The following is a 24,165-nucleotide window of genomic DNA, read 5'->3' on the forward strand; positions in this document are numbered from 1 at the left end:
ATTTTTCCCACTACCGCTAATGGTTATTGCATATTAAGCACTGTACTCTTACTTTCACCAGTTTAGTTCATAAAACAACAGTTTTCCCACACGCACGTGGCTTTCTGAATACCACATCATTAGTTTTCATTTGCTGTTTCTGAAGTGTCAGAGCATTAAGTGACCATACATTTTAGTTTGAAGAAGTTTGACCAACTGAAAAAAATATACAGACAAGATCTATGAAAATAGTCAGAGTATGTACCAGTGCTTGCGTGCTCAAATGTCCATATTTTGGTTCAATGAAGACTTCTGAATGTTTTAGGCAGCTGGCCATAGCATTCATAGCAGTCCCTGCAGTTTAAGAGATTTAGTGAATCTGTTTTCCCATCATTAAACTTACTGTGAACCCATAAGCAAGACCAAAGTTGGGTTTTTTTGTGAGTTGTCTGTTGTTGTTGGTTTGGTTTGGGGTTTTTGGCACAAGTTAGCATGGGTTTTTCAGACAGTTATTACATTGGAAATCACATGACCTTTTCCAACTCTGAAATGGAAATGGCAATAGCAAAGAGCCAGATAGAAAATGTTTACAAATATCTAGCTAGGGCAAAAACTTTCAAATCCAGCTTTGAAAAAATTCAATCAAATCTTTGCTTGTTCACAGACACATATTAAACTTCAGCCAGGATTGCTTGCGTGCTTTCATTTTATGTTCCAGTGAGAATGCCTTCCATCAGTTTTGGGTGGGCATTAAGTGTTTCCCTGGGGTTTGTTTGAATGATCATGTTTTAAGATCTTATTTATTTTAGGCAAGGTAATTGATTAGACTGCTATGTTTTCAGCAGGTATGTTGTACTTCTAACTTACAAATATACATACTGCAAACTCAAGACTTGGAAGAAAATTCTGGAGAGAATAAAAATAAAAAATGTAGAAATGCTTAAACCTTCAAGTATTATTAAATGAGATGCCAGTGATATTTGTACAGTGCTAATGGAGAGATCTTGAACAATGATTTATGGATTTTCACATCATTATCATTGCTGTGGATTCTTTTTTCCCTCTATTCAGTGCAGCTTTTTTATTTCTTTCATCCCACCTAAGATTCCTCCTCTGAACATGGTTTGGTGGGTCATTGTATATTGTATTTCAATCAGAAAACAAGGCACACTAAGAAGAAAGAAAAATAATTCAAAGAAAGAAAACCAGAGGATTTGAAAAAGAAATTATTTTAATGAATATTTTTTCACTTTTGCAATAAGAAAGAACAACAGTAGTTTGGAAAGAAATGCTCTGCTTATGTTTGTGTTTGAAGATCAAAATAATCAATATTAATTTTGTACCATATAATTGATGGTCAGAAAGAATCAACAAGATGACTGGTTTTTAATTGTTTTTAAAATAAGGTATTGCAGACAGCTGATCCCAAGTCCAGATAGACAGACTTGTATTAGTTTCTTCTCTTCCTTTTCACTAGGGTAGATATTTTTGTGCTGGTTTTATATGGATATTCTGCTTTGAGTTGTAAGATAATTTAATGTTAAGGATAGGCCAAAGAAAAGTCCATAACCAATTTTATTTACTAGTAGAGATGTACTCTTTATCTCTTGCCCTTCTCATCTGGTTGTATAATACATAATACCTTGATTGCCATTCCTGGTTATTTAACATTCTTTATACCTCCTAACAGTGATGACTTGGTTGGTATCTTACTTGGAACCATTTAGTTCTTATAATCTTAACAGTATACAACATTTCAGTATGCAAGTCCTTCCTTCAGCACCTCTTTATTTCAAACAGCAAGCATGCAGCACATGCATTTCTTGCTGTACCAGAGAGCCTCTGTTTTGCAGTAACCTATGTAAGCGTCCAGATCTCTGCTTCACTGATAACTGCTGGGAGACAGAATTGAGATGTGGATGTTTTCTTAGTTCTGCCTTGGGTTTATGCTATGATCAATTTCTAGTGGCTTTTAATCTTTTCATTAGCACCCCTGTATATGTATACGTATACCTGTATTTTCCTCTCAAGTGGATTACTTTTGGTGTACCAGGGTTTTTTCCTTCAGGTTTGTCACTATTTAGGACAACCAAGGTCCTTTTCTGTATTCTAAAACAGGTAATACATAATCTGTTCAAGTCAATAAATCCTATCCTAATTACAATTATATGCTTTTGTCACTTCCAATTTGATTTGTAAGAAATCTTTCAAGGACTCTATAAACAATTCAGAAGATGTTGGTTTATCTTTTTTTTTTTTTTAAATGTGTAATCTCCCTTTCCATTTAATCTGTAAGTAGCCCATTTTTAAACAGTTAATACTTTCCAGTTACTCTGTGTTTGAGGGCCCTAACATGTTTTCCTTTTTCAGCATTGGCTGAAATTTTGCCAATGGGTTGCAATTTTTTTGCAGCGAATATTGTGCAGAGTCATTACAGAAGTGCTGCAGTGTGCTTGAATATGCAATATACACAGAGTCCTAGTGGGATTTGTAAATTATTGCTATAGAAAAATCGTGAGATGCAGGACAAATGGTAGAAAAAGAAAAGCTAAGATCAGGGCAACTGAAAGACAAGGGTGCTGTGGAGACCCTAATACTACTTTCTACCACATCACCTATATTTTAGAATCTCTCCAAATGCCTTGTAAATGGCAACTCCTGCCATGAGGGAGTGTGTGTACAGTGTATATGCAAGTGATCTACACTACCACTACAGTGCATTACTGTTGACTTCCCTGTGAGGTAGATAAAATGTGTTTAATTAAGGTAATGATCATCAGCCATTGCAGAACAGGTACCCCAGATGGTATATACCAGATGGTATACCCCTGATGGTAGGTGTCTTAAAAATATCCAGTTCAGGAAGATGGGTGAAACATCAGTGACAGTGTTAGAATGACAGAATGCCCCTGAGCAAATACTTCCATACTGTGTGTCTAAGTGTATCTTGGTTTGAATCTTATCAGAGAACTTGTAAAAGCCAATTAAGCTTCCTCATATTTCTTACAGAAGTGAAATCTCCTATATAGTAAAGTAAGAGGGTATACAACTTCAAGCATATAACTAGCCTTACTGGCTTCAGTACATTAAAATTACACACAGGTTCAATTACCTCAGTAATTTAGGACCTTTGATTGTTTGACCACCAGGGAAACCTTTCCAACATTTATGTATCTTGTGCTAGACTAGGTGAAGTGATAGTACTATGCACAGATGAAGTCAAGATAGTAAGGTTCACAAAAAGCACCACTAAATCATTAGACTCTTTACAAAGTAATAATTACCTTAAGTGGTAAAATGAAATCCTTAATTGTCCTTGGATGTTCTGATCAATATTGCCAAAACCAAGTGTTTCTTCAGGTTGCTTAAATATAATGCTACAGCTGTGGTCCTCAGTGCAAAACTGAAACAAATATTATATTCCACAAAAAGAAGAGAAAGCTGGAAAGATACAGAATTCTTGCAAATAATCTTTTTTTTTTTCCTTAAGTTTAGGAAAAATACAGTTAATTCTCATTGCAATCAACTAATTATCAGCTTTTAAAAATTTGTAAGTACCGATAAAGATGGAAGGACTGAGTAGTTAACCACTTCTGCAACAGTTCTACATTAGAAGTTTTAAAGGGAAGGAGGAAAGTGATTTGAAGAGATGTGGATGTTCGTATCCAAACAAACTTTACTACTATGTTCTGGGGGATTTGCAGCCACACCTTTTTATTACATGTCATTGAGTAGCTTTGCTGCAGAGGTGAACACTTCATCTGAGCAGAGTCTTTGTTATTTGCTGAGCTGTGCATCAGCTTTTATCATCTGAAATTCTCAGCATGGAGCCCCTAGTAGAACAAGACCATAGCTATGTAAATTCCTCCAGTATTTGTTAATGTGACCTATTTACCCATCATTTTCTTCTTTCCATTTCATTTGGAAGGGACCATCCCTCTTCTTCCTTAAGTTTTAATTTAATTATTTTATGTCAGCATTAAATCCATGCCTAGTCAACCCTAAAAGCATAACATAATACTAACCATTAAAAATTAAACTCCTTTTCTGTTTTGGCTTTTCTAATTCCTGCAGACACTCGAAGTTTCAAACTATATTAATTATGCTTACACTAATTGCAGCAGAGCTGCACATTTTTCTGATGTTGCTTGAATTCTCTCAATATTGAAGCTCCCTCACTTAAGCTTTCCCAGATAATTTAAGAAATGTTGGATTAGAATATCAACGTCTTTTTTCTTTTTATTATTATTCTTTAAGATTGGTCAGGAATAATTTGGTTATGCTAGAGAATTATTTTGGTCCATATTAATTGTCCCCCAAGAACATTTTCCCACCAAGAAATGTGTCGCCTCAATGCAATTTACAGTCTTTTTGTGATGTGAATCAGGTGATATTATCTTCATGAATTCACCTTCCATTTTTATTATTGTGGAGCCCACAGTACAAGTTTAGAGACATCTTTAGTGCAACTATCAGTATAGTGGACTAGATTCCAATAAGAAGAGGTCAATACAACATCTGTCTTTCTTATTTTGCCTACACAGTAATGCACACCATTCTGCTACTTCAGGAATCTCTGGAGTATAACATAAACTGAGATTTAATGACTTGGAATCTGCTGTTTCAACTGATATTTTGACAAGCTGCTAGCCTGCTGTAGCTTATGCAAGACTTTTTTTTTAATTTTTTTTTTTAATCTTTCACAGAGTGGCTACGTTGGCAGCAGATTTTACATGCCAGTTTAACATATTTTCCAAAGTGAAGGTTCCAAGAGGAAAAAATGGTGAGATGTGCAGAACTGAGTAAGTCTTGTGTACCTGACAAGACAGTAGTCATCCGGGTTATTTATTGTGTTATTGTAGACATGAAGTGTTTCTGAATATGAACTAGGATTTAAAAAATCAGAAAGGTCAGCTGAAATAGGAGTATTTCTAACATGTTTCTATTGTCTTCGCTGGATGTATAGCCTCCCAAAACCATTGGATTTAATAGAAATCGGGCATCTTCATATCACTGATGACGTGAACATTAATTGTACGTTTCTAACTACAGGTGGTCTAGAGAATATTGCAGACTGTATGATATCACTAAAATATTTTCAATCACTGGTGGCAAGCTTCAGGGTAAAACTAATGGCTACAGCAATTTCTTGAAATAAGAGACACACCAGAGTTTAAGCTGTCCCATTAAAGTGTGTCTCAGTGTTTTAGTTAATGCTGCTTTCAGCTCCTCCTAGGTTTCACTTGTTATCGGGGAGGAATTTCTCTTCCCATGACACTTATTAATGCTTTATGAGGACAAATGTGTGACGTGCATTGGGAAGAACGATTGATTTTGTAACTGAAGTCATAAAGCACGTCCTATGCTTCAATGGGTTATAAGGAGCAGAAAATGAGAAGTTGCCATGAATGTCAGTACGTCAAAGTCTGAGCTTGTTTACATAAGTCTAATCACAGACATGCCTATGTGAACTATATGAAATTACTCTGATATTACCCTGCTTTTACTGAGATCTGGATGTCGTGGCTTTTTCTATCAGTGCATGGTGTCCTTTAGTAAGGGTATGCTTCTCTGTTAGTATGGTTCAGCTAAATGCTGCAATAGCAGAGGGTAAACTCTTTAGTTAACATGATTTTTAAAAACTCAGTTTCACTGCTCAGTAAAAAATAGTGCATAGGCTAGAGGTAATCAAGGAAAATGCAGGACACCCTTCCCTCTTTGCATTGCAGTTCTCCTTTCTGTTCTCTTTATCATAAGAAAATCTATGTATCCAACAGCCACAAAGTGTACGCTGTGGGTAGGAAATATTTGGACTGGAAGGAAATGTTTCCTTCCAGTTTGGACTGGAAGGAAATGTTGTACATTCTGACCAGGTCTTCGTAATGAATGGAAGAGCAGAACCTGACCACTCACTTGACCAGCATCTGCCAGTCAGTCTGGATGTGATGCCTTATGCAGCATTAGCACAGAGCTGTTTTGGGAATGACAGAAGTGTGGGTTTTCTCTGTCGGAATAGTGTTGTAACCAGTGATTCCTGGGCTAACAGTGTGGGAAGAGTAACTGGAGTAAACTGTCAGAGGAAATGTATAAAAAAAAAGTACTTTATGTTACTGTGTTTTGGAAATTAGCTGTATTCTCAGAGTATATTTTTGGGTTTATTTTTAAAGAACTAATAGAGAAAGAAACTTGAACGTAAAGACTAATTGGTAAATTGGTCTCTGCTTTCCTCAAGGAACCAGCAAAATTGATGTGTCTCTTGCTACTTCTCCTATAGAATGTAGCAGTAGCTCCAGATTGCTATAAACAAATTATTCAGTCCTGAACTAAGGGGTTGCTTACTTACCATTTCAGTTACGATTAAAGCTAGCAGGAACTACAAAGCACACAGGAGTTCTAAGTCCCAGGTTCCTTCAGAAATAGTGGCACGATTTCAAGTTTCTTAAACGTATTGGGTTTACTTTGTTCTATCTATTCTGGAACGTTGAAATCGGTGAAAAGTTCTGCTTAGAAAGAGATCTTATGGTCTTTTTAGTAGAGAAGATTCTGGGTTTGGGGCTACAGTCATTGAATGTTAATGTAATAGTTAAAATGAATACATTAAAGAAGCATGGTCAAACCGTTGTATCTGGCTTTATACATTCAACTAATTAGTCTATCAATTAAAAATTGATTGATTTTGTTTTTAATTCAGGGCAATTAGTGTATTTGTCTTTTCTTAGTAATTTGCTAGTCAGGCACCTTCTCTTTGACTATAGTTCATTCAATAAATTTCAATACAAGTGGATTACTTCAGAAATAAAAAGACATGTTCCCCCTCAGACCACTTTTCTACAGAAACTAAACGTTGGCTTCTGTTCTGGAAAGCCTGTGACTGCCAAAACCATTCATGGATTTGGATTTCTCACCTGACCAAACTAAACTAAGACCGTCTGGAAAATAGAGCAGCATCTGCAGGTGCCTTTCACAGACTGTCTTTGGAAACTTGACTTAAAATTAGTCTCTCCATGCCTGACGTTCCTGGACAAAATCAAGAGGCCAGAAATTACAAGCATAAAAGTTACAGTATGTTTTCTTTTTAAATTATAAAACTCAAGGCCAGATTAATTCTGCTCTTCAGAAATATATAGAAATGCCTATGTGTGGTTGAGAAAAACACTGGTGTGTTTTAAATCCAAACTTCCATATGCAACCACTATGATTATAAAATCTTTTCAACTCATTGTCAAATAAAATGGGAAGGTTACATCAAATTTGCTTCTGACATGAACAATTTTAAAGCTGACATCATCAGAGTACTGAGTAATATAACATTCATTTACTATCTAGTTTCTGCTCTGGACCCTTTCTTTGAGACATCCATATGCAGATAGACTTTGCTGCAACAGGAGGATTTGAGAGAGGCTAGACTGAGATAAAGTGTATATTCGTTTCATTTTGCTATGTGATACTGCTTTATCAATGTAGTGAAAAAGCCCTTTTGGATTTTGTCACTATTGTGACATTTTGTAACTAATAGAGTATTTTTTCAGAAGCAGCAGTATTAGCTGTATCTCCTTAGAACTGTAAACGGAGACTTGTGGGGGAGTGTCACAAGTTTCCCTCTATAGTTAGATTGCTGGCTTTTTCGTCAGACATCCTGATTATAGAACCTCTCCCAGAATTAGTGCATGAAAGCTGGTTCACATATTTTTATGTGCTATTTCAGTGCAATCTCTGCAAGGCATATGACTAGGCATAATCAATACAGAATTTCATTATAATGTTTCCATAGTCTCAAATTAAAAATGTGGTTTAACATCACTTTTAATTGAACATAACATTGAGCAGACGTTATCATGCTTCAGTCATGGATTCCTTCCCTTTGCACTGGGTCTACTGATCACATGCCTTTGAGGTGAATCTGTTCAATTTGTAGATTTGTTAGAAAACTATTAATTTTATCTGTGGATTTCTGTCAGGTCTGTGAGCTGAGCCAACTCACCTTAATGGCTGCAAGATCATTAAGTAGACCCAGTGCAAGAAAAACAGTGGGAGAGCAAGGCCAGGGATAAGTAAACTGAAATTCCTTTTTTTGGAAGCAAACCTCAATTATCCTAGATTAGCAGGAATATGAATCTGTACTCTAAGATTTTTTTTTTTTTTCTAGGTAACCGCGCAGTCCAGCATGGCCACTCATGCTGATTTGTCATTCTTCCCCTTTTAAAATCAAGAATGTCAACTTGTAGGTAAGCTTCCTATTGAATATAAACTGAAAAAAACTTTGTCTGTTTTTTGGGGTGTGCTGGTTTTGGCTAGGATCGAGTTAATTTTCTTCGTAGTAGCTAGTATGGGACTATGTTTTGGATTTGTGCTGAAAACAGTGTTGATAATACAGGGATGTTTTAGTTACTGCTGAGCAGTGCTTACACAGAGTCAAGGCCTTTTCTGCTTCTCACCCCACCCCACCGGCGAGTAGGCTGAGGGGCACAAGAACCTGGGAGGGGGCACAGCCGGGACAGCTGACCCCAACTGACCACAGGGCTATTCCATGCCATATGATGTCATGCTCAGCATATAAAGCTGGGGAAGAAGAATGGAGGGGGGGACATTCGGAGTGATGGTGTTTGTCTTCCCAAGTAACTGTTATGCGTGAGGGAGCCCTGCTTTCCTGGAGATGGCTGAACACCTGCCTGCCCATGGGAAGCAGTGTATGAATTTCTTGCTTTGCTTTGCTTGTGCACACGGCTTTTGCTTTACCTATTAAACTGTCTTTATCTCAACCCACGAGTTTTCTTACTTTTACTCTTCTGATTCTCTCCCCCATCTCATTGGTTCTCTCCCCCCCAACATGACCGAGCAGCTGTGTGGGGCTTAGTTGCTGGCTGGGGTTAAACCATGACAGTCCTTTTCGGTGCCTAACGTGGGGCTTGAAGGGTTCAAGATAACAACAGGTTTGATTGCAATGTGCTGGATCAAATTTATAGCTGTTATTGTTGTTTAGCTATTAATGGGCAGGCTTCTGTGCTTGCCATGGGGCTTGCTTGCCTTACTGTGTATTAGAGTCTAGGGCTCGTTAGTGGCTGCTTTTTGCTTTTGCTGCTTGCTGTGCTGCCGTACTGATCATCTTACTCTGCTGTGCCTGGGAACATTTTGGTAACAGCAATGGCCATACGCCTGGGCTGGCAGATGGCCAGGGCATCACTGCTGTTTCTGTGCTGCCGTACTGACCGGGCTGGAACTCCAGTGTGAACTTGAGTCGAAGGGACTGTGACCTGTGGATGATTCCACGTGGGAGCAGGACACCCTGAAGTGTCTGTGGCCATGGATAAGCCCATGCCAGAGCAGGTACATCTCAAAGCATCTGTGGCCGTGGTTATGTCTGTGCCACAGCAGGTATACCTCTGAAGGGATTGTGGCCCAAGGATAAGTCCACGCTGGAGAAGGTACACCTCGAAGCATCTGTGGCTGTGGATAAGTCTGCTGCAGTAGGTACACCTTGAAGCATCAGTGGCTGTGCATGAGGTCATGCTGGAGCACCTCAAAACGTGTGGCCATGGATAAGCCCATGACAGAGCAGGTACACCCTTGGAGGGACTGCAGCCATGGGTAACGCCATGTTGGCGCAGGTTTACTTCTGAAGGAACTATGGCTGTAGGTAAGGCCACGCTGGAGCAGGTATATCTCTGAAGGCATTGTGGCCCATGGAGGAGGCCACGCTGGAACAGGTGCACCTCAAAGTGACTGTGGCTGTGGATAAGTCTATGCCGCAGCAGGTATACCCCTGGAGAGACTGTGGCTCATAGATAAGGCTCCACTTGGAGCAGGCACACCTCTAAGGGACTGCAGTCTGTGGATAGGCCCAAGCTGGAGTAGGGGCAAGGGGAGGAGTTCATTGCAATGTTAAACCCTATAACCTGGCCCAAAGGGGCCAGGGGTGGAGGTTGTAATGGAAATACCTTTCAATTGTTGTAACCTGGGATTTGAGTTGCATGTTATAGGAATTACTGCAGCAGGAACCACCTGAACCAATGGAGGAGAAGCCTTACAAGAAGCAGTGCAAGTGCAGCAGTGACCCAACCTGAGCTGGCTTTGGTGCCCAATAACTCCAAGCAACACACCACCTCTCCTGTCCTGAGTGACCACCATAACAGATGGAGCCCAAAGTCATGAACTAAATGAACTCAATGGACATTTTATGGACATTTATGGACATTTCACAGACATTTTATAGGGGTGGTCCATAGACTAAGGGAATGATATCTCTGTATTGTATCAAAGGATGGTAAGGAGGGTGGTGGTTAATGAGGATGTATTGAATAGTGTGGGACCTGAGCATGACATAAATGGTACGGAATAAGGGGTGGAGAATGTGCTGGCTTTGGCTGGAATAGGGTTAATTTTCTTCCTAGTAGCTAGTATGGGGCTATGTTTAGGATTTGTGTTGAAAACAGTGTTGATAACATAGGGATGTTTTCGTTCCTGCTGAGCAGCGCTTACACAGAGTCAAGGCCTTTTCTGCTTCTCACCCCACCCCACCAGCAAGGAGGCTGGGGGTGCACAAGACGCTGGGAGGGGACACAGCTGGGACAGCTGACCCCAACTGACCACAGGGCTATTCCATACCATAGGATGTCATGCTCACCCCATGAAGCTGAGGGAAGAAGGAAGTGGGGGACATTCGGAGTGATGGCGTTTGTCTTCCCAAGTAACCGTTACGCATGATGGAGCCCTGCTTTCCTGGAGATGGCTGAACACCTGCCTGCCCTTGGGAAGCAGTGAATGAATTCCTTGCTTTGCTTTGCTTGTGCACATGGCTTTTGCTTTCCCTATTAAACTGTCTTTATCTCAACCCACGAGTTTTCTTACTTTCACTCTTCCGATTCTCTCCCCCATCCCACTGGGTGGGGGGAGTGAGTGAGTGGCTGTGTGGGGCTTAGTTGCCAGCTGGGGTTAAACCATGACATGGGAGAATTTTTTGGTCACTCAGGCTCTAACAAAGAAGGCCAAGCATTCTATAAACAGTATTGCTAGTGTCTGATTTATAATAATGTGGGATGCAGTTCTATAGTTAATGTAAAAAAATGTAATGGGGTTATAATATAATCATTTATGTTTGTGTGTCTGATCAGATCTTTCTATTAATCTATTTCTGGCAATCTGGTAAGAAGCTGATGTGAGATTTTTAACACCGTTTATTATGAAAAATAGTTGAAACTTGAAATGTGAACTGAGTTCCATTGTCACTTGGAATCTGTTCAGGAACCTGTAACAACAGTTTTAACACAACACTTACTGATGGTTCTGATCTAGCTGAGCTCACAGAGAATACTACTATTATTAGAATGAATAATGCATGTAGCAGAAAACATATGCTTCTTGAACTATTATTTATAGTATATTGGAACTTACTGCAAGTACCCAAATGAACAGTGACCACAATTTTTTTAAGATGTATGGAAGATCCAGTACTAATAATAACTTATTATTCCAATATGCTTGGAATCTTGGGAAAATTAAATATTTTTCCTTATGTTCTACAATACTACATTAAAAAAAAAACTTTCAAGAATCTTTCAAATTATTTGAAAATGCATTTCAATAGTAAGTGCTGTAACTGTTATATTGATGCTTTGAACCAGCAATGTCCTAAAATAATCTTCCCATAAATCACTGACAAATATCGTGTGTAGGTTCTATTCTCTACCTTAATCTGTAAGCTAAAGATAAGTAGTATCTGTTTTAGTAAATATGTCCCTTTTTATTGTACTTTACATTCCAGATAGGTTTCAGCATGGTTGATGTTGAGGAAATGATTCTACCAGGTAATACAGCAGATGAAGCCTTTATTCTGGGTAAAAAAAAAAAAAGGAGATTTGGATGCCTTTCTGGTTAATGTAATCTCTAAATTACCCTAGATCCACAGAATCTATTGCTTTTTTTCATTAATCACTCTTCAAGGAGTTCACCACTCATTTCAGTTAATTTTGGAATATAATTCCAATTGACTGACAATTTGCAAGTTTTTCTCTAGTTTTGATTGTAACCATAAAAGATACCAGACATTGCAAAACCTAGGCATTGCAAAATCTAAAACCATTTTTGTTTCATATGTTCTAAGACAGTAATTCTATCCTGGCAGCCCTTATATTTCAGCCATTTTTTGTTTTGGAAAAAAGTTAGCAAACGTGGTAAGCCTCCAGACAGATAGTGATTTGCCAGTCCAACTGAGTCCTTCTCTACTAGGTTAACACGTCACTGCTGCTTCCCAATGTAGAGGTTTACAATACTGTATGACCTCCACCACGAAATCATGTAAGGGAACAAAGATTTTCTGACTATGCTCCTTACACTTTGAATTACTCTTGCAGTCTCACTTTCTGGAGCTGTTCTGTGATAACCCAGCTTCCAAATATAAAGCTCCATGGGAGGCTTATTATTCCATTTTGCTCCTTCTGGCAATCCAAACAATAAAATTACCTTCCAAATTACACAGTTATAGAATCATCCTAGCAATCTCCTTGGGCTCCATATAAGCCCAAACATGCTGCTGAATTTAAAATGTACTCTGGTATTTCTCCAAAGTTTTTGTTTTTTCACTGACCTGGAAATTCCATGTGTATGCTCAAATTTCTTGTAGTTTTTCTTTGACAGAAAAACCATTAGCATTTTCAGATTGTTTCTTATAGTGAAAATGCACTATGAATATTGTCCTTGATGTCCTTTCTGGCTGATCCCAGCTTGTTTCTTCTACAGATTACCTAATTTTGTTGCAACTGTGGAACATGCACTAAGCCTGCTCATTCAGTGAACATGCCAGAAAATTGCATTTCCTTGTCAGGTTGTTTTGCTTCAATCTGCGTAGCACATATAAACCAATTTCCCTGAATCATTTTAACCATTGCCAAGTCAAGTTCATTATGATTTTTTGATGCAGCTCATATTCAGGAATTGATTCACTTCCTCTTTCCATCTGTAAAAGAAGTCCTCTGCAAGCACCGCTGACTTTGGGGATAGGTGACTGTGTAGAATTTCTGCAGTGTCAGCAGGTGTTTTCTTCATTCTTTATAGGATCTGTAAGACTGCACAGTAGGTTTATACCTGCTATGCCTTTATTAGTCTCCATTCTATTACATAAACCTGCCATTGTTTTCCTAACAGATAGTATGATGGTGGTGTTGGTTTGGGTAGCCTAATATTTGAGAAAAGGTTTTTCAGAGAGGCTGGATTGGAGATTTTTGCACTTTGCAATCTGAGCCATTTACTGATGGGCTGGAGTTGTAGGTTCACTTTTTATGGCTTTCAGAGAATCATTTAGGTTGGAAAAGGACCCTTAAAATCATCAAGTCCAACCATTAACCTAACACTGCCAAGTCCACCAAAACTTTGCAACACTTTTGCAACATCTCTGCATTAGAACTATGATTTGATCTTTACAGCTGGCTCATAGTACCTGGCTTACGCACACTGTAAATGTGGGACATCACTCTGGAATAGCTGAGTTAATTTTAAGCAGAAGTGGATTTTCACAAGTTTGAAATAATTTGTGAAGAAGCTGTAGTGGAGACCTAAAATGTCAAATCTGTGCTTCAGATGAATTATTAAATCTATACTCCTAGCCACTGGAAACCTATAGTTTCAAGGGAAATAGGGAAAGTATGAACAAGCAAATAAACAAAATAATTATTTTTTAAAAGAAATTATCACCCAAAATTGTTGTCCTTTCATTTTCCTACTCCCTACAAGACACTACTGACTGCCACAAGTCAAGTTACTTCTGGTTTCTCCATCTGTTAAAAGACAAAAAAGCTTTTCTTCTGCAAACCAACCATATAACCAAGAATTAAGGTTTTTTGCTTTTGTTTGTTTGTTTGTTTGTTTGCTTTTTCCCCTTCTAGTCCAAAAAAAGCCCAAAGTTAATTTTTCTTAACTCAGCAAGCAGAGGTCTGAGTGTCTCAATGACACTAGGGTTTGCACATTAACAGGTGCACCTTTGTAAAAACCTTCATGCATGCAGGGATGTATTTAACATGATCCTGTCATTTAATTCAAGATTAGAGCCCTTTTACACAAAGAAAGTCAGAGAATTATTTAAACAACTACTAAACTTTTCTGCCTAAGTCCTTTGCTCTTTGTGATAGTTTTTGATGTTCTGATAAATATTGAAATAGGAAAACACTCATAGCTTAAGGGAATAGAAAGTCAGAGTTTCTTATGATTGAATAGATTAACAAAAGTGTGATAAGGTTGTTGATACATAGAAAAAAACATTTAATCATCAATGATATTATCTTTTCGAGGGACTAATTCTGATTTAAAAATTCCAAAGCCCTCAACTGCAACTACTGGCCTTCACCGTATTGGCCGTCTCTCTGTGTGCTAACAATAATCTCCCCCCCTCCCCGAGTGGGACTGAAATTCTAGTTTGCTCAGCAAAAATAATAGAGCTGATCGAAAATTACTGCAAAGGGGCTAATTAGAAAATTTCAGTAAGACTTAAGGAAAAATTTTAATTTAATCATGTATTATTAAAATGTTCTTCTGATTATGGTCAGATTTAATCACAGGCTTACATGTGTTGAAAATCCAGGGCTTGGAAATCATATCATTCTTTAAAATACTAATTCTGTGTTTAGATATAATCTAAGAATGGTAACTTTCAAGAATGACAGAGTCTCAGCCTTCTCTTCTAGTGATCTCAGAACTTCACTGCGCTCAGCAAGTTAAGGAGAAAAAAGTTACAGTTAAATTCCTTCCTAAGCATTGTATGCTTTTTCTATAACAATAATAAATAACATAACTGGAAAATGGGGTACATTTCCTTCAAAGGGTTTTAGCAATATTTCTAAAAATAAGTATATAGCAAGTCATCTGGAACGAGGCAAAGTTTCCAAGGGAGTCTTTATTCTCTCCCTTTTGCAACAGATGCCATTTAATTTGCATCTTTCTTCTAACAGCTCAAACTGTGAATTGATCAGAATGTAACCTAGTATCATAGCACAGATCTTTTATATGCATATCCTCTCAGCCAAAATAGCTTTCAGTTACATGATATTGCTTACTATACATTCTGCAATATTGAGTTTAACACAGACAAAAGAACAGGTAAAAGCAGCTACGTATAGCCTTCTTATTTGGAATATACATATGTTAATAAGTAATTCAATTAATCATTATCAACTCTGTAGGGTTTATTTAGCATGTTCCCATTTAGGACCACATAATCACCTGTATGACTTATTGCAAAGTGTGAGAGAAGGCAACTTGTTCATTCCCTGTATCTCAAACAGGAGGGGAGGAGCTGCTGTGTTGCATCAACTTTTGGGAGTCAAGAAATCCATGACTAGCAAGGGCATTTCAATTCACGTTTGCAACTGGTTATTCCCTCTTGCTAAAGTGAGTAAAAGGGGAAAATAGTCTGTACGGTGTGATAGGAAGTGACTACAGCAGGTAAGAGCATAGGGTACGGCTCTTGGATTCTAATTTAGAGCAATGACATTTCTGACTGGCTTGTGCATGCTTTTCATTTAGCTCTGGTATAATAGATATATTGGGGTCCTACAACATATGTCAGCACTATGCTGAACATTCACTTATTCCCTTTTCCCCATATTTCCTCAGCATCAGCCCCAGTTACTGCTGGAGCGGGAAAAGAAAAGTCTGAGCAGTACAACAGTGAAAAAGAGATTACATTGCAGGATAAAAGAAATTGTGTTCACGCATATTTCAATAATGGTTTATGCTGGACTACTTACTGCACATTTCCAGCTGTTTCTGGTATACATTAGACTCTGTAGTTTTGTAAGCTTTTGTTACAGCAATTAAATCAACCTAGAAATAGTATGGCTCAGTCAAGTTCTCTTTGTGTCTGAATTAATACAAGCAGGTCTATGAAGTTCTAGAGTCTTTTTATTCTGTTACTATTATAAGCTAGTTCCTATTGATTTAATAACAGAAAGTGAATATTTAGTATTCACTTCCAGTATTACAAAGTGCTTTACAAAAGTAATTAATTTACACTACATTAGTTAAATATTTTTAAAACTGACTGAATGATCCTTTAGACACAGCATGGTCCAAAATATTTTCAGTTTCCACAGCACAATATTTGTACTCATGTAGTTAAGCATGAATGTAAACACCATGTTTGTTTTCAGCCCATTCCTTGCTGCTGCAAGCATGCATTTGCTAACATAGAGTTTTAGTTTAAATAAGTCTGTAGGACTACTTATTAAATGAAGAATATGTTTTAAGATCAATATTACAAGCAGTAACTGAAACATAATGTGATCTAATGCAACTCCAACATAATTTTCATATCTAAGATGCAGAATTTAGCTGATACTACATGTATAGGCTTCCCCCCCCCCCCCCCCCCCAGTTCAGCTAGAATTGAGAGGATGGCCCTGCTGGATGAGGTCTGGAGACCATCAAGTGCAGTATCCAGTTCCCAGGAGATGCCAACCACAGATGCTTTAGTAGAGGATTCAACATAAATCTGCTTGTTTTCCCCCAGTGCCTAATAAGTAGCAATTGTCTTTAGCCTCCAAGGAACCAATGCTTAGATCCAGTTTTTACATCCACCCTAAATCTTTTCTTTGTCCACACCACCATAACTGAACATTCCTGTAATTCATACAAATTCTAATCCTTTCTGAATATTTCAATAGTCCTGTGTTTAATGGCGATGCTTCTTAAGGTCTGTTTCTGTGTTGTAGTAATACCTTTGATCAGTCTGAAATTAGCTTACTTCAAGTTTTGAGTGTTGTCTTGTTCTTACCTTGTGAAGAGAAGTTTGATCTACCTTCATTGTTTATACTTTTTAGTGTCTCCTTTGTGATTTACCTTTTTCAAAATAAACAGTCCCAGCATTTTTAGTATCCCACTCCTTGGTTACCCATTATTAAGTTGCTTCTTTTTTTTTTTTTTCTTCTTTTTTTTTGAGATAAAGTAGCTAATAATGAATAAGCTTAACAATAATAATATTGCCAATTTTTAGACATCTATCTGAATTTGAAATGCTGGTTCCCTAAAATGTCAGAGGGTTATACTGAATACACAAATTAGACGCTCAGGATCCACTGTGCTAATGGGGGAGAGAATAATGATTTCTTTAATGGCACATAAATATGTTCCCAGATTACTTTACCCAATTCCTTTTGCTTTTTGGATAGCAGCCACATATTTTCCAAGGGACTTTATTTAGGTACCTATGAGGAAGCCCAGTTAAGTAGCAGGAACGTCGTATCATGCTATAGGTTTTTGTAAGGAAGATAATACGTAACTTTCTTTTTTAACATATATTTGTTGGAAACAAATAAGACTTAATTTTCTTATTAAAAAAGAGAATTTTGTTTTTGCTTAAACATTCCTGTGCAAATTGTACTGTAGGCTGTTTCTACTACATAGAGCATATTTACTAATGTTTTGAATTAGAACATTTAAATTAAATGCTCTTTTCTTTATTACACTATTTTAACTGTTATTACAATTTATACAAAATCTCTTTGAATTATAGGAAACCCTTGATTTCAGCAGCAAGGTGTCACATATCCTATTTATGCCACTGTCATAGTAAAAATATCCTGGGTTTTTTAATTTGCTCAGTTAATATACATCAATCATCCCTGCTAAAGAGCATAATTTCTTTCACACAAAAGATTAATTAAAACTTAAAAAGTAATTGCCCATGACCCAGAATGATACTGTGTCTCAGCTGGCATGATAAACACTGTAGTTTGCAAACCATATTTTCTTTTTTTAACCTTTGTAACATCAACTGTTATTGATGAAAACAGGCTAGTGCTGCCAATTATCATATAGTGTAGTGCAACACCAGAAGATTATCAGGAACATAGTTAGTCCCCAGCAATCAAACACACAAGCATATAAATTTACACCCCTGCCTCTTAAAACCCAGTTAATTTGTTCATGTTTTCCTACAAGCAATTAACAGCAGGCAGGAGTTTTAATGAAATAAGGTGGTGATTCCCACAGGAACTGTTTGTAACAAACATTACTGAGTAGCAACAGCTTCGAAGTGTTTATATTAAGACATGATTAATAACAAAGCTGTTAAACTACACATTAGGTAAAATACAGACCCAAATCAAGGGATATTCCTAATTAAGTGATCGTATTCATTGGTATATTCCCTGCCTAAGTATATTTTTGGGGAGGGGGTTGGTTTATTTAGGCGTTGTTGGGACTTACCTCTCTTAAATTTTTTCCTGCAGGATCAACAGAATTCAGGTCACTTCTTGCACAAATGTAATTTTCAACAATGTAATGGTCTAGTGAAGTGGGATTGTATTGAAACATTTAGAAATTTCAGTTAGAGTGTCTATTTATGACAGTTACTTGGAGCTGTACAAATGAGCACTTAAGGGAATTAATTAACTTTCTGTTAGGGTTAAACAGGACTGTTAAACATGCCAGTGGAAATTAAGTTTTGGGAGCTTGTTATAAAATCTGACAAAAGATGAATAATCAGATTCTTAATTTCTGCATGACTGAGTATTGAATCAAACATGCTCATTTAAGAAAAAAAGAAATTTAACTGATAATTATAGTTTTGTCAAATACAGAATGTCTGATTTTAGTTTTGCTGTGTATAACACTTTATTCCAGGTTTCTCTGAGTTAAATAAAACCCTTGAGATGACAGCTTAGGATTTTTCACTGTTTAGACATCTAATATGCTTAGATTTCAAAGAGTAATATGTAATGTAAATCATGTTATTTTGCACAAGCAAAAACAACTGCACTGGCAGCTGTTATAAAAGTGAGGTTAAAAAATCTTCAAGAGCTCTTTAGGTGAAATAATTATCCAAAACATAAGGAGCATATTTAAGAAACTTATGTCAGAAAGTGAGTTTTTTAGAAGCACCTAAGTGATTTAGAAGCAAAACCACCACTTGAAATCAATGAGATTCATGCTTCTAAGGAATGTAAGTACTTAAGAAAATCTACGACATGATGAAATAAATGCCTGGATTTTTAAGTATTTTTAAAGTATCATTGCTCTACAAGACTTTTGGATGTTCTATAAATTGTATCATGATATAATTTCATAATTATTGGTATCACTGAAATGAAACTAGTATTTGACTTGGCTTGCTTTAAAATACTGATGCAATTAAAATTCTCTTTCTTATGTTTCAGTCACCTCAGTCGTGAATGTCAGCCTTTTGAGTGAGGGTGCCTTGATGTTTTAGCAGATTACTTGCGATGCTGTTCACAGCACAGCGTCTTTAATCTGATTCACTTACTCCCTGTGGCAACTTTTGAAATTAGACACAGTTGTGCTTGTATCTCCTGACTGAGTAAACTAAATCTGCTGGTTTGATTGCATTGTCTTACTGCAGTCCTTTAAAAGTGTGACACTTTAAGCAAGAAATGTACTGCTTTCGTTATGAAACCTCCCAAATCAATATAATCAAATAGTAATTAACATTTACATAAGGTGACTTTCCAAATCAGAATTCATTCTCTTATTTTGGATTCACAGTGTTTTCTTCATGGAATGCTTAAGCACAGCATGTATGTGAGGAAAATCAGTTTAACGATACTTGGAGTTCTTACTATCAAATGCATTATGTATTGACTTGCTTTTAGAACAGGAGTTCTAACAGGAACCGTTATTCAATGCAGAGACCAAGCCAGGTAGTGTGAATGAAACGTGTAAGTGAAGTAGCATTTGTGCTCTGCACTGGAGTTATAAAGACCAACTAAATAATTTGGCCAGGATGCAATAATACCTTGTACTAATGTATACCTGCTAATGTATGTACTAATACATAATTAGTACAGTGTACTAATTGCCACTGATTTCCAGTGAAATGAACTTAAAGCTAGGCTTATGTGTACGTTTACCACACTGGTGCTTTGTCCGCTGAATTTACTGATTGCTGTGTTTTCTACACTGCTTCAGACAATTAAAAAAAGCTACATGTATAAAAAGTCATGAGACCATTTATCTTTATAAAACTGTATTGATCCCAATACTGGACCTAAGATCTTGGTGTTCTGATTTTTTCATAGAAAGAAGGACATAAACTTTGTGTTGGTAGACAAGCCCCTAATTTTAGGTCATCCTGGGGGAAGATGGATGGTTCTGCCTACTAGGTCAGGTTAGCTGAAGAAAAGGCCTGAACACATTAGATGATTTAGTCTATTGATTCACCCGTCAGATTTAGAATTGCTTCAAATATCTATTCAAATGATTCATATGAAGCTTTTCTCTGCTTCCTTAAGGATCCTGTATTTTCTTCTCATGATGGTACTTACACACACTAGTCAAGTTCCTTCTCAAGCTTTTGATGAGATAAATATACCAATTTCTCTGTAAGGCACTTTTAAAAACATGAGTCTTGGTGAGGCTACCTTCTTCTTTCTAATGTTCTCTGTTGTCTAATAATTGTTTTGCTAAACCAATTGTAAGGGAGATTTTGCTCCTTCCAAGTAAATCCAGCTGAATAATTGCTGTTCTCTAGCCTTGAGTTAAGCATTAATTCCAAAGCTGTTATAATAGCTGCTATAAATGTGCTGTTACAAATTTTTATCATATGACTCGAGTTTTATGATGTAAGCATTTGTACCTAATGGACAAGATTATAAGTTGGGAAAATACACAGTGATTTTGTGAATAGAATAAAATATCCTAAATATGAAGGAAAACAGATTTATTTTTTTTAAATACAATGAATCTGAAAATTCATTCTATTTCAGTTTATGGCCTGATGAATATAGCACCAAAGCAATTCACACTGTCTCCTTCTGTGTCTATCCTATAGGTTACATCTCTTAAGGAAATAATGAAAAATTTGTTTGCCATATAAACAAGTACAGCAGTTGTTTTAGTAGAAGACAAAGTATTGTAAGATAAACATGTATCTGATGGGATAGACTCAAGGGCTCCTTTGAGTTAGGTCTTGGCCACAGAACTCAAATAAGTAATATAGGGCTCCGTCTGCATTTCCAAAGTGGTATTAGGGTGCTACAGTCAACAAAACATTCATTCAAACATCTTGCATGGATAGTACAATGCCAGTTACTGTTTCATTAAGCACAAGTCTCTGTAAGCATAAGGACTGTTGCAGCTGCAGAAATGCAATGCTTTTAGATATTTCATTGCCATAAAATTAAAACAAACAAAAATACCCACAACACTTCTATGTAGTTTGTTATATACTAGAAATAGAGGACAGTTCTGGACAGCCTGTGTTAAGCTGTGGACATTAACATTTCTAAATCTAGTAAATCATTTAAAACAGCCATTATAATGAACCAATGCCAACGTAATTAAGTATAAAGACTCTGCAAGTCATACATTAATTCTTCTTTTTAATTTTCAGCATCACTTTATCAAAAAAACCCACCTCAGCACATCTGTTGATATATTTTAAACTTGCTATTTATAAAATTTTGGAAAACTACGTGCCTCTGATTGCCCCATTTCCATTATATACATATTCAGATGTGTAATTATAGCAATTCAAAACCAGTCTGTATAGTGCAGTATTAAATATAAGACAGGTTTTAATCAGAAATAGAAATACAGGTATTGCAGGTTTGTAAAATATCTTTTTTGCGTTACTGCTTTTTGGAGTTGTGATAAAACCTGACTTTCAAAGTTATTTGATTTATACAGAAACCAATATTTCTGGAAGCAATGTGGTAGCATTGTTCATAAGAATTGCAACCTACGGTAGATGAACTTTTAATATCTGAAAATGAAAATGCAATAAATCTTGTCAAAAATGTTTGGGTACTGAAATGTTCTCTACTCATGCTCATGGCACCTGGAAATCGCACTGGCATTTTTCGTTTCTTTTAAATTCTTCCAATTTTTATCATAATTTATTTCAACAGTTCGAATTGGAAAGAAAATGTTTAAAAATTGAATTTATTTCTATTTTATAGGATTTAAAACAGAATGATTGTTAGTTCTTCCAAATACTATAGATAAATGAATCAGTAAATTTTTTACTTGTTTTGTGTCATTAAATTGATGAGAAAATACTCTTTACCAATTGGTGTATTTTCCAGGCTTCCTGCACAGAAAACAATATGTTCCTAATAAAGGAATATACACTCTCTGGATATCAATTAAATATAGAGTGCTTTGAGGATTGTCCAACAAGCATGAAAAATAAACAGCAAACCCTGACTTTCTGAATACCAGACTGAATCAGGTTTGAAATGTATGTGTGCAGTTGCAGGAATTTTTGGAATACTTTTCACTTCAACTTTTGAGAAGAGGCATTTTTTGAGGTAAGATTTACCAAAACCAACCAACCAAGCAAATGTGATTCAAAATAGGTTTACCTAGGTTTGGTTAGTTAACCTCCTACATGAGGAAAGAAATCTACAAATCTTCAAACAGAACATTCTTTGCCATAGGGCTGGAGTTCACCTCCCTTACCTGCTTTTTAGGCAAATAAAGGTATCTGGTCTAAGCCAGTTAGCCAGCACAATGCCCCTGGGAAAGGAGACACTGTTCATACAAGGCAAACATAGGATATAAGAATCACCATCTTGAAGTGCATATCTTACTCAGTTGATTACAGAGGTAGCCAAGATGACTAGCCTTTAACAGGTATCTAACTTCTGGATGGTTTTTGAATCCCTCCCCAAATATTGAATATATTTTAAACAGGCATATATCTTTTGAGCAGAATTGCATATTTCTTCTGGACAGAATTGCAGTAGTGAAATCTACCTTCCTAGCTTGAGGTCGTGTACCTTCAGATAGATAGTTTTAAGACATTTTTCTTATATTTCAGAGACACGAAATCAGTTTATAAAAGATTAGTGCATGTGTTTTCCATGTAATACATGATTATTAAATTATAATGCATTATTATAAAATAATAAGTAATTTATGAACTATGCATAGATGGTAACACCACAGGAGAAACTGAATTCATGCCTATTACGTCACCTGCTTCTTATAACTATCTTTGTTGTAATAATCCACGTCACTCCTTGATCTGTTTCCATATAATTATATTGAAATTATCTTCCAAATCACTCAGGCTTCTTTTCCAGAAATCTCAGCTGTTCACAGTCTTTTCTGAGGCCAGGTTCTCTTCAGTTTCTGGCCATCTATTGAAGGACTTGGCCAGAATGTCTCCACAGTTAGCCAAGACAGATTTTTTTAGGGCATTGAATTGCTAAGCTAATCACTGACCTTGCTAAGCTAATCACTGACCTTAACAGCAAGTCTGAGCCTGACAAGGACTATTGTCAGCATCATTCATGTTCTTTATCCAATATATTGGCCTCAGAACTCTTATTACAAAATAGAATTTTACATCTTTAAGCTACTATGTTCAGAATATTAAACTAATAAAGTGTAAATATTTCAACATGTGAATAAAACGTATTAGGTTTTGACTGGAAACTATTGAATATGTTATTGACACTTCTCAATTTATATTAAAATTCCTGCTCATTGTAGATGGATGAATATATGTGCATTTATTGAGGATCTAGGCCAATATAGATAGAGTAGATTTTCTAAAGTACGTTTCTGTTTTTTATTTCTATTGTCTAATCTCTATTTTTAGATATTTCTATTTCTAGAGATCTTTTTACTGAAGCGTTATTGTACATGCAGTATTAGTTTTGTCCCAGTTTTATATGTACCCCAATCTTTCTCCTGCATCTGATCAGAGGGAATCCATGTTTCCTCTTGCCGCCTTAGTTGTTTTTTTGCTTGTCCACATCTCTCTGTGTTAGATTTCATTTGTTCTGCCTGTTGCTCTGTCTATTCATAAATCTTTATCACTTTTTTCTGAAATCTTTTAGTCTTCTATAATATTTATTAGCTTAAGGAGCAATCTTTGTTCTCTGTAAGTTGTTGTTAAGGAGCTTTGATTTAGGTATTGATACTGTGACCTGTAATGTTCTGTAGCATATTATTATAGAATCATTTAGGTTGGAAAGGACCTTTAAGATCATCGAGTCCAACCGTTAACCTAACACTGCCAAGTCCACCACTATACCATGTCCCTAAGCATCTTTTAAATACCTCCAGGGATGGTGACTCAACCACTTCCCTGGGCAGCCTGTTCCAATGCTTGACAACCTTTTCCGTGAAGAAATATTCCCTAATATCCAGTCTAAACCTCCCCTGGCCCAACTTGAGGCCACTTCCTCTCATCCTATCACTTGTTACTTGGGAGAAGGGAGTGACAACCTCCTC

This window comes from Ciconia boyciana, chromosome 7 (genome assembly GCF_034638445.1).
Source record: "Ciconia boyciana chromosome 7, ASM3463844v1, whole genome shotgun sequence".
Lineage (NCBI taxonomy): Eukaryota > Metazoa > Chordata > Aves > Ciconiiformes > Ciconiidae > Ciconia > Ciconia boyciana.